This window comes from Mesocricetus auratus, unplaced genomic scaffold (assembly GCF_017639785.1).
Source record: "Mesocricetus auratus isolate SY011 unplaced genomic scaffold, BCM_Maur_2.0 Super-Scaffold_100015, whole genome shotgun sequence".
NCBI classification, from domain to species: domain Eukaryota; kingdom Metazoa; phylum Chordata; class Mammalia; order Rodentia; family Cricetidae; genus Mesocricetus; species Mesocricetus auratus.
The window spans coordinates 17,184,256-17,196,680 of record NW_024429198.1 but is presented as its reverse complement, the minus strand read 5'-3'; the positions used below and the strand labels follow the sequence as shown (position 1 = coordinate 17,196,680).

At 35.4% G+C, this 12,425-nt stretch overlaps 1 protein-coding gene and 1 long non-coding RNA gene across 2 annotated transcripts in view; one reads left to right on the top strand and one right to left on the bottom strand.

The window, feature by feature from the left end:
* LOC121144274 overlaps nt 1-6,666 on the top strand; it is a 37,563-nt gene extending 30,897 nt beyond the window's left edge. The window contains exon 4 of the long non-coding RNA XR_005881593.1: nt 4,718-6,666. This is a non-coding gene — a long non-coding RNA (uncharacterized LOC121144274). The remainder of the gene's footprint in view (nt 1-4,717) is intronic.
* The window catches only part of Cdh18 (cadherin 18), a 796,302-nt gene that overhangs the window by 418,770 nt on the left and 365,107 nt on the right, over nt 1-12,425 (bottom strand). The gene's annotated exons all lie outside the window — the stretch shown is intronic.

Genomic DNA, 12,425 nt, shown 5'->3' with positions numbered 1-12,425 from the left:
CTTCAAGTACCATGTTGAAAAGGTATGGAGAGAGTGGACAGCCTTGTTTTGTTCCTGATTTTAGAGGAATTGCGTTGAGTTTCTGTCCATTTAGTTTGATGTTGGCTGTTGGTTTACTGTATATGGCTTTTATTATGTTTAAGTATGTCCCTGTTATCCCAGATCTCTCCAAGACCTTTATCATGAAGGGGTGTTGGATTTTGTCAAAGGCTTTTTCAGCATCTAGTGAGATGATCATGTGATTTTTGTTTTTCAGCTTGTTTATATGGTGGATTACGTTGATGGATTTTCGTATGTTGAACCATCCCTGCATCCCTGGGATGAAACCTACTTGATCGTGGTGAATGATTGTTTTGATGTGTTCTTGGATCCGATTTGCCAGTATTTTATTGAGTATTTTTGCATCAATGTTCATGAGGGATATTGGTCTGAAGTTCTCTTTCTTGGTTGTATCTTTGTGTGGCTTGGGGATCAAGGTTATTGAAGCCTCATAGAAAGAGTTTGGCAAAGACCCTTCTGCTTCTATTGTGTGGAACACTTTGAGAAGAATTGGTATAAGCTGTTCTTTGAATTTGTGGTAGAATTCTGCACTGAGGCCATCTGGACCTGGACTTTTTTTGGTTGGGAGACTTTTGATGACAGCTTCTATTTCCATAGGGGTTATAGGTCTATTTAAATTGCTTATCTGTTCTTGATTTAGTTTTGGCAAATGATTGCTGTCCAGGAAGTCATCCATTTCCTTTAAATTTTCGAATCTGTGGAGTACAGGTTTTCAAAGTATGACCTAATGATTCTCTGGATTTCCTCAGAGTCTGTTGTTATGTCCCCCTTTTCATTTCTGATTTTGTTAATTTGCGTGTTCACTCTCTGCTGTTTGGTAAGTTTGGACAAAGGTTTGTCTATCTTGTTGATTTTCTCAAAGAACCAACTCTTCGTTGCATTGATTCTTTGTATAGTTTTCCTGGTTTCTACTTTGTTGATTTCAGCCCTCAATTTGATTATTTCCTGGCGTCTACTCCTCCTGGGGGAGTTTGCTTCTTTGTGTTCTAGAGCTTTTAGCTGTGATGTTAATTCTCTGGTATAACTGTTTTCCTGTTTCTTCATGTGAGCACTTAGTGCTATGAACTTCCCCGTAGCACTGCTTTCAAAGTGTCCCATAGGTTTGGGTATGTTGTGTCTTCATTCTCATTGAATTCGAGGAAGTCTTTAATTTCTTTTTTATTTCCTCTTTGACCCAGGGATGGTGCAGTTGAGCATTATTCAATTTCCATGAGTTTGTAGGTTTTCTGCAATTTGTGTTGTTGTTGAATTCTAATTTTAAGGCATGGTGGTCTGATAAGATGCATGGAGTTATTCCAATTTTTTTGTAGCTGCTGAGGTTTGATATGTTGCCAAGTATGTGGTCGATTTTTGAGAAGGTTCCATGTGGTGGTGAGAAGAAGGTATATTCTTTTTTTATGTGGATGAAATGTTCTATAGATATCTGTTAATCCCAGTTGGGTCATTACTTCTATTAGACCCTTTACTTCTTTGTTGAGTTTCTGTCTGGTATTCTTGTCTAGTGGTGAGAGTGGTGTGTTGAAATCTCCCACTATAACTGTGTGGGGCTTTAGATGAGATTTAAGTTCTAATAATGTTTCTTTAACGAATGTGGATGCCTTTGTATTGGGGGCATAGATGTTCAGGATAGACACTTCATCTTGGTGGGTTTCACCTGTGATGAGTATGTAATGACCTCCTTCATCTCTTTTGATTGATTTTATTTTAAAGTCTAGTTTGTTAGATATTAGGATTGCTACCCCTGCTTGTTTCTTGGGTCCATTTGATTGAAAAATTTTTTCCCAACCTTTAACTCTCAAGTAATGTCTGTCTTTGAGGGTGAGGTGTGTTTCTTGTATGCAGCAGAAGGAAGGGTTCTGTCTTCGAATCCATTCTGCTAGTCTGTGTCTTTTTATGGGTGAGTTAAGGCCGTTAATATTGAGGGATATTAATGACCATTGATTGCTCATCCTTCTTCGATTTGCGATGGTTGTTGTTGGTGGAATTATGGGTGGAATTTCACCCCTTTGTTCTTTTGGCTGTTGGTAGAGAGGGATTCTCTAATGCTTATGTTTTTCTGGTTGTAGTTAGCTTCCTTGGGTTGGAGTTTTCCTTCCAAAATTTTCTGTAGGGCTGGGTTAGTGGACACATATTGGTTGAATCTAGTTTTGTCATGGAATATCTTGTTTTCTCCGTCTATAGTGATTGAGAGCTTTGCCGGGTATAGTAGTCTGGGCTGGCATCCATGGTCTCTTAGTGTAGGTAGAATATCTATCCAGGACCTTCTGGCTTTCAGAGTTTCCATGGAGAAATCAGGTGTAATTCTGATAGGTCTGCCTTTATATGTTACTTGACCTTTTTCCTTAGCTGCTCTTAATATTCTTTCTTTATTCTGTATGTTTGGGGTCTTGATTATTATGTGGCGAGGGGATTTTTTTTGTGGTCCACTCTATTTGGTGTTCTGTAGGCTTCTTGTACCTTCATTGGCATGTCTTTCTTAAGGTTGGGAAAGTTTTCTTCTATGATTTTGTTGAATATGCCTTCTGCCCCTTTGAGGTGGATTTCTTCTCCTTCTTCTATACCTATTATTCTTAGGTTTGGTCTTTTCATGGTGTCCCATAATTCCTGGATGTTTTGTGTTAAGGATTTGTTGGATTTAAGGTTTTCTTTGGTTGATAAATCCATTTCTCCTAATGTATCTTCAACACTTGAGATTCTCTCTTCCATCTCTTCTATTCTGTTGGTAATGCTTGTATTGGTAGTGCCTGACTGTTTGTCCAGCTTTTCTATTTTCTGCCTTTCTTCAGATTGTGTTTTTTTAGTGACTCTATTTCAGTTTTCAACCCTTGCAGCGTTTGCATTGCTTCTTGCAATTTTCTGTTTATCTGTTTGTCCGTTTGTTGCCTTTTATGAATTTTTTGATTTGTTCTTTCTTCCATTTCTTGCATTTTTTGGTTTGCTTTTTGTTCCATTTCTTGGATTTCGTGCTTTGTTTCTTCTTCCATTTCCTGCCTTTTTTGGTTTGTTTCTTCCTCCATTTTTTTCATTTTTTGCTTTGTTTTTTCTACCATTTCTTGCATTTTTTGCTTTGTTTCTTCTTCCATTTCCTGCCTTATTTGGTATGTTTCTTCTTCTAATTCTTGCATTTTTTGCTTTGCTTTTTCTTCCATTTCTTGCATTTTTTGCTTCATTTCTTCTTCCATTTTGTGCCTTTTTTGGTTTGTTTTTTCTTCCAATTCTTGCATTTTTTGGTTTGTTTTTTCTTCCATTTCTTGCATTTTTTGGTTTGTTTTTTCTTCCATTTCTTTGAGGGATTTTCCAATATCCTCTTTTAGGGCCTCTATCATTTTCATGAAAGTGCTTTTAAGGTCGTTCTCTTCTGCTTCCTTCGCGTTGGAATATTGGGGTCTTGCTGGTGTGGAGTCTCTAGAATCTGGCAGTGTCATATTTGTTTTTCTGTTGCTGACTGTGTTTTTGTATTGTCTCTTTCCCATCTCTTCTTCTAGTGGGTGCAGAAAGAGCCCCTTCCTGGTCTGGGGACCAGAGTTCCCTTTTGGTGGGTGCTAGTAAGTCCAGTAATCTGGTGGTTCTTCTATGCCTTGTCCAAATGCTGGTCCATGGGTAGAGAAGAAGAACAGGAATCTGGGGCGCTTAGCCTCCTACCTGGTCCCCTGGACCCTATGCTGGGTCCTGTTGTACCTGATCCGGAACTGCTACTCCCCTGGTCTCCCTGGCTCCTGTAGTTTCCTGGTCTCTTTGGTGGGAGAGAAGATCTGGAGTCTGGGGTGCTTGGCTCCCGCCGGGATTGGGAGCTCTGTGCAGTTCCCAGGCGATCTGCAGGCTCTGGAACACAGGCCGGGAAGCTGGCCTGTTTACCTGATGCTCCCACCGGGATTGGGAGCTCTGTGCAGTTCCCAGGCGATCTGCAGGCTCTGGAACACAGGCCGGGAAGCTGGCCTGTTTACCTGATGATGCCAGAGGGACAGCTACTTCCCTGTGCTCCCAGCCTTCTCTAGTTTCCTGGACTCGTTGGTGGGAGAGAAGATCTGGAGTCTGGGGTGCTTGGCTCCCACCGGGATTGGGAGCTCTGTGCAGTTCCCAGGCGATCTGCAGGCTCTGGAACACAGGCCGGGAAGCTGGCCTGTTTACCTGATGCTCCCGCCGGGATTGGGAGCTCTGTGCAGTTCCCAGGCGATCTGCAGGCTCTTAAAATTGTTTTATTCTTATAGAAGAAGAATCAAAATATTTTGAACAGGGTTGGAGACTAGAAATAATACAAATCAAAAGCCTGAGATTGTTTGAGAAAGCACTGTTTTAAGGAACCAGGAGGTTTATTAACCCCAAAGGAAGAAATATTTGCTCATTACTGATCTGCTAATGTATTATTTGGCTGAAGTACATATTATCTCTCTAGGATTTTATCTACTGTCTCTACCTCAACAACCCAGAATATAAATAATCTTCTAGAACTCTTGTTGTCTATTGAAGGACCTTTATCACAGGGGTCACTTAGATTATAGACTTCCCCAACATCCTCCTGGGCCCTACCACAGTTGCAGTCCCCAAATAACACACAAGACACTGTAATAATTATGAAGCTGTTGACTGTTTGCTTAGTTTCTTACTGGCTATCTCTGACTTAACCCATAATTGTTAATCTAAGTATTTCTCTTACCAGAAAAAAGGACTGGACCTCTTTTTCCTCTGGAAGCTACATGGTGTGTCTGTCTGTGTCTCTCTTTCCCCGAATTCTCCTCAACTCCTAGTCCCACCTATCTTGCTTTCCTATTGGCCAACAGTGCTTTATTGACATATACACAAGACTTCCCCATCAGGTCACTTAAGACCATCAGAACACAGAGACACTAATGTTATGATACATAAAAGTTGCAAAATTACAGTTATAATGAAGAAACAAAATGATTTCATGGTTGAGTTCACCAGAAGAGGAAGAATAGTATTAATGGGTTGCAAAATCAACTGGCTGAGAATGACTGCTCTAGAATGAGATGAGGATATTTCGGACCTTGTAACACTGTTGAAGAAAGGAACTATTCCACCTTGATCAGATTCAACAAGAAAAAGACAACCATGAAAATAACAATACACAATTCCTGACAGATCTTGGGAAAGCAGAAATAGTAGTGGAAAGAACGAAGTTATTATGGGACTGCCATATATCTATGAATGAGATTGATTTACATGTCATCTTAATATAAATTCTTGTTCAGAAATAGAGATGGGACATTTTTATCTGTGGAAAAAATGAACTAGTAAATCCAGATCAAGTTTAGTCTAGGTCATAATTTCTTTGAAAGTGATACAATATTTATTATGTACCTATAAGAGGACAAAGAATAGAAACAGATATGGCATATTTCCCAAATTCTGAGTAACTGAGCATAGACCATACATCAAAAGTCTGACAGATATGAGGTGAATATAGAACAGCAATATTTTGGAGCATTACCTAATCAAGAGAGAAGGCCTGATTTATGATGACATTGGATGAAAGACAAGAAATAAATATCAATGTTTGACTTAAATATATTACTTTGATTTTTAACTAAAGGTAAATAATCATTCTTCAACAATTAAATTAAAGGTACAAGAACAGCAGCTACTACTTAGTTTTAGTGAACATGGTAAAGAAAATACTGATGATGAGACAATTGAATGATGTAATCATCAAAGATTACTAGAGATTACTGGTTATTTCAAGAATGGATGAATGATAAGGCACTTGTGTTCATACTAGCAGAAGAGATGTGTAGTTTGAATGACTTTTCTTTTGCAAATGTAAAAGTCAGCAAAAAAAAGTTGACCTGAGTAAAAGGGGAAAAAGAGAGTGAAGTTTTTATAGAAATAGAATATAGATAAAATGTTCTAATCAAGGCATTTAGACTTGTGAGGAGAAAAAGCTAAAGTGGTAAGGAGAAAAGTGTTGAAAGGAGAAATACAAAAGAAAACTTGTTATTCTAGCAGAAATTATCAGAAAGAAATGTTTCATCTCCTCAACAAAGGCCCAACATGATATGTACATGGTGTAGGTGTTATGAGCATAACCAAAGGAAGAAACACTAGAGCTTATTTTGAACTATCCAATTGTTAAGGAAGTCCCAGGGTGAGTCATGTGAGTGTGTGCACTTGCGTGTGTGTGTGTGTGTGTGTGTGTGTGTGTGTGTGTGTATGTGTGTGCTCGTGCCTGTGCTTGGGGGTTGGGTGGGCACATGCCTATGAGAGAGAAGAAAAAATGAGCCTTCTTAGTATCAATAAATATAGGCCTGTGCAATGGGGCATGATGACCATCTGTGTTTTGTACTATTGTTCGTATGTTTTGTAAAGAATTTGAGAATTATTTCTTACTTCAGCCTTGAAAACACCAATTAGCATTAGTTTCAGGCTTCAGTTATAATTTACAAGGTCTCATATTACCTCAATGTGGTTTTACCCAAATATATTGGCTCATGGGTCAATTAATTGAAGTTTCAAAGTCATTAGTATTGCCAAATAATAAAGAAATCAGTGATTAATTGGAATAATTTTAACAAACATATACTTTAAATAATACTGTAACTCCATATAATCATTTTGCATGTGTTATAGTTCTTCTAATGTTCAAGTAAAGATTATCAAAGTGAGATTATATTAAATCAAGAATTCTCAAAATATATTTTTAAATATCTTAGAGTATTGGATATACTCATTTTTCATTTTAATGTAAAATATTTCAAAACATCCTATGTATGTTTCAGCAAGTATATTTAGTTGTGAAGGACTAAATAAATATTGAGAAACTCTCAAATATTTAAAGAAATCCTTGCCTTGGATATTTGGCTTGGGATAAACAGGAGAGATTTTATTTTCTTAAGTCAAGTCCATCTGTTGTTAATATGATGAGAAAATATAAGAATGCTTCAAATTCAACTTCTAATGACTTTTCTCCTCCAACAGAAATGTCAGGTTCATTATTTTTGGATGAATATACTCTCTTAGGTGCTTTTACTAGTGAGAAAATAAATGCTATTTTCATGGATATTATTGTACCCAAGTCTGAATAAACCACTTACCCAGTCATTAAAACTTTATTGATCAGAAGGAAAAATTCACAAAACCCCCAAAAAAAGAATTGGCAAAAGATACATAATAACATAAATAAATTATCTATTAGATAAAAATTACTTTATTGTATAGAGTGACTTCATATTTAATGAATTGATGACTGCATCCTGAAGTTAGTGGTCTCAATTTGTTTTTGTTCTTGAGATATGAAAATAATTGAGCTTCATCTGAAGTATTTATAAAGACAGACCATTGTAGTAGAACAGGATCCCAAGACATCAAATTTTTTATAGTAGCCACATTGATCATGGTTATCAGTCTCTGACATGATTTTGGCCTGTGTTCAGTCTCCTAGCACCTAAGCATATTTATTGAAATTCCTGTGCTAAGTAAATAAGTATCCTTTCACACGTTATTGTAGTTCAGTTTACCATCAACCTTCCTATGTAATGCATGACTACATAATATTTATTTGCTAAATATGTAGCTAATAGTTGAATAATGCATTTATTTCAACCTTTGTATAAATGTATATATGTTCTATTAAATCTACCTTATTATTTGTATGGCATTTCTTCTTGATGACTCTAGTGCATTTTGTGTCACAATTTTGCGTCAAAATTTTGTGTCAAATGCACAAGGCTGAATTGTATGTCATTTGCCTAAATAGATGACTTTTAATAATAAGTTTGTACGTAACCTGTTTCATATTAAAATTCAAACTATACCTTTTTTCAGATTCTACCTTTCAAATCAATGTCCATGTCTATGCTTGAATTTATCCACTTATCAGATTTTTTACTGTCCTTGTTAGTTTTTATTGCCAGCTTGACAGACACTAAAGTCACTTTTGAAGACTAAACACAGTTGACAAATGTTGTCTAAGAAGTTGTCCAGTGTTCAGGTCTGTCAAAAAATATTGATTGATGGATGGTTTATGATGTCTCAGTCCACTGTGGATGGCACCATATTTAGCACATGGACAGTGTATATACCAGAAAGATAACTAAGCATGAGCCAGGCAACTCAGTCAACAAGAATTCCTATGTGGTTTCTGCCTTTAAGTCCTGCCTTAAACTCCTGTCCTGAGCTCTTCTCAGAGTGATTATGACTAAGCAGTAAGAGATAAAATAAACCCTTTCCTCCCTAGTTATTTCAGTCCTGGTGTTTACTATAGCAAATGAAAACATACTAGGACACTTATGTCAAGACATTACTATCCTTCAATTTGCATGTGTGCCTGATGTCTCCTTTCATTTCTACTACAATTTCACTGTTTATATTTTGCTTTAGCTAGGTAGATATTTCATTTGCAGAATAAATACATCCAGTTAGAGTAGTTAAGAAAGAATTATTTTCTTACACATATAGGTCACTGAATTTTCAGTGGAACCAACACATTAGAGGAATTGATACCAGAGAACTGGGGCTACAAATTGAGATGGTTCAATCCTAACCACAAGTGCTGTTCTGAAATCACCTTGTCTGTGAACTATTACAAATAAAATGTCACCCAAAATCAACCCAAGTGATCTCACTATGTGCATTGATTAGAGAAACTTGAATCTCATCTATAACTCATGCTTTCATAGAATCCCAGTAATATATTATTTATGTTTCCAACAAAGGCAATCAAGGAAGCTACTTTGTTAGAATGAGTGTTGCATAAATAATTTCACAACACATATCATATATTGTAACTAAAAATCAGATCTATAAAATTGAAACAACTATTTTTTGTCAAAATATCTTAATCATTGTGTAAGAACAAAAATCTGTCATTGATAGTTTGTATCATTTGGTTCTTCAAAAATGGTCTGTAGTTTACGCCTGGTATAGCAATTGTATTTTATCATGAATATGTATTGGTCTATATTTGGTATAATCATATGTAAGCATGAAAGAGTTTTTAAAGAAATGGAAAGTCATTTGAAATGCTTGCTTATTTGATGTCCATTTTATTAATAATTGTGGGATAATGAAAATTCTCATTTGTATATTCAAGAGCCCAGACTTAAGTGCATAAATAGCTAAGAATTATTAAGGAATTTTGAATGAAGATAGAAATGGCTCTAATATCACAGAAAATATTTGGAAACAACTACCCTAAAATAAAATCTCAGTTCTGGAGGTGGATGCAAGCTTTGAAGGGAGAAAAATTGTTGTGAGTGGATGAAGACTTAATTGTGTCACCGTCTGACTTAAATAGTCTTTGATGAGGTGCCTGACTCGTCAACACAGCAATGACCCCCAATACGCATTAGTGACTGAGTTAGTCTGCTCACTCTGGTCATGTCATCTGCTTTGTGACTTCATACTTAGTGTTCCTCCCGGCAATGATACCTACACATAGTTTCCTCTTGATTTCTTTACTAAGAGGCAATCCAGAAAGCCCTCTGCTTTATAAGTCTTCACTCTCTGAAGCAGAGAGACAACGTCTTGTACTATGTGAACTATTCCTCCTTCTTTTCTAAGTAAAATACACTTACCATTTATGCATGGTAAAATTTTATTTTATGCTTGACTATGATTTGCTGAACTGTGAAGGCTTTATCTTTACTTCTGCAAGATGTATCGAAGTCATATGAATTGATGTAGAGCCATAAGAATTTGACTAGGATGCAAGGAAGACTTCAAAAACCTGAGATTATGTTAGAATATTCTCCATGTTTCCAATTCCCAAGTTGTAAGGGCGAAAAAATCTGTCATTGATATGTTTGTATCCTTTGTTTCCCCAAAATTGCTCTGTAGTTTATGCATGGTATTCAAAAATAAATTGCATCTTATCATGAAAATATATTGGACTACACCTGTGTCTAAGTATGGAATATTGATAGAAAACACACAAAATGGGATGATAAATTTTTAAGGTAGCTGGTGTGAAAATACCCACAGTTTAATCATTGAATAATTAGTAAATGGAAATAAATTTTTATTTAAATATTTTTTTTCAAATTTTACCAGTTTGAGTTGCAAAAATATGCTTTTCCTTCCTTTCAATAAAATAATGTGTGATGATGTCTTGGGTCACATTTAACTGCTGTCATTTTCTCAAACTCAGAGCTCTTGTCTGCAGCCACATTCCCCGTTAATCAAGTCAGACTTTTCCAATTGTTAAGACCAACTCAAAATGACAATGTTCATGCCTGTATTTTGGGCTAGTCACCCAGGAAGTTCTTTATATAACTACCTTCAACAACACATTTTGTCACTACACAGTCACATGTTTTCTTTCTTTGATCATAAACTTTAGTATTATATATGTTTTATTGAATATGTAACTCCTTTAAAATGTCAGTATGTCTTGTCAAATATTACAGTTTAGCTCCTGTGGACTTTCAGATAAATGTACAGGATATTGTTCTTTATAAGTAATATTTGTTTTTTGAATTTAGAAAATTGACCTGAGAGTTTTCTTAGAAAAAATAAATAACAGTAAGAACAGACAGCTTGCTTTACTTTCTTATAAGAAAATAATGAATGAACTGTTGGATGAGAACATATGAGGGGTTTGAGGTTGGGCAGGCTGTGTGTGCAGTGGAATCATGAATTGGTTGCTATATAGGCACTGAGAAAAATTCTACAGCCTCTGTCTTTTATATTTTCTGAAATGAAGAAAACTAGATAATATGATTCCCATTGAATATCTGTAAAGTTGGTAACAACCTATGTGACAAGGATAGGATGCCAACACTATAAATAATAAGATTAATGCAAACCGTTGAAAAGAAGGAAGATTTAGAAGTTGCACCTTACTGTTAGAATACATTAAACCAAATATCTAGTTCTATAAAACAATACTACTAATTTCAAATAGGTATAATAAATTGTTCAACATTTTATCTGTGATTAAAGCATTAAAATACATATTCACCAGTCACTACAATGTACCTAACATGTATGTGTTACATTTAGATTAATGAGACATGGAGTATGATTAATAAATTTACATGACATATAACAGACATATATTAAAAATACTGTTTCCAATTTGATAAATGGTGATTAACACACATCATGATGATAAGAGTTAATTTTTAGTGAGGTAAGGAGGGATGTTATTGGACACCAGGACTGTAAAACACAAAATGCTATGCATGGTGTTTCATCCACTCCAATGTATTTAATCCTTGCAACACAAGTTAGGTAGCAATACTTCACTATATATGTGAGAGAAAAGCATCTCCACAGACTGGGAGTTATCTCTGACAATTAGAAGCATGAACTCCCTTCTGTCAGTTAAAATACTATGTTAACTTGTTTCTAAAGTCCTTTCTGTTTTCTAATCTATATGATCTAGGAGAATATATGCATATTGTTTGATCCTGTATTCTACTATGGCTGGGGTGAGATACATATCTGATTCCTGCTTAGGAACTTGAGAAAATCCAGCATATTTGCATTTAGCATCTCATTGACCACTTCAGTTAGTTCCTTTGATTCTCAAAGTGAGGAAATTATATAAAGTCAAATAAAATGAACTTCTGATTTCTGTTACATCCCATCAAATACCACTTTTGAAACCAAAGTGACTGTTATTTGTGTATTACATTATTTTTAAATAAATTGAAAAACCTCTTAACTTTAATTTTAAATATTTTTAAAATGTATTTTTACTATAGTGTATGGTGTCTATGACAAATGCTCACGCGCACACACACACACACACATACACACACACACAAACATGTATATATTTGTCAGCACTATCAGTACATAATTGAACTGCTCAAGACATATGATAAGATCCTCGAAGAGCTGCTTCATATAAAGGGCAGACCAAATAGGACCACAGTTTCTCTAATGGTATCATATGACAAGTTAAATATTGAAGTATGTTTTATAATTCAACAGATAAATATCTTTCTTCATCATATTCTCATTAAGCTATATAAAATGCCTGGCTTTCCAAGCAGAGTTATTCTATTTGTAAATCTTGTCTTTAAGGTATGTTCAATATTTGATGTTTACATTTATTTTAAAATTATTGAAGTTCCACTTGATGCTTACTTTAACAAGATTTCCTTGTTTTTAATGAGATTATCTGCAAGCATTATTTATTGGAAAATGATTAATGACTAATTTTTAAAATGAGTTTTGTGTGAAGCACAACAGGGAATTTAAACTCTTTATTATTGGGGATTTTCAAGAAGGGCATTTTATGTTAATCATGTTACCTCTAGATATGAATGAGTATAACAACATTAGCTTATATTACTGTGTAACAAAGTACACAAACATAAGTATGTCACTGCAGCTAGCTATGTAATAAGAAAAAAAAGCTATAGCACCTGAGTTGTCTGCTCACAACCTCATACAGTAGT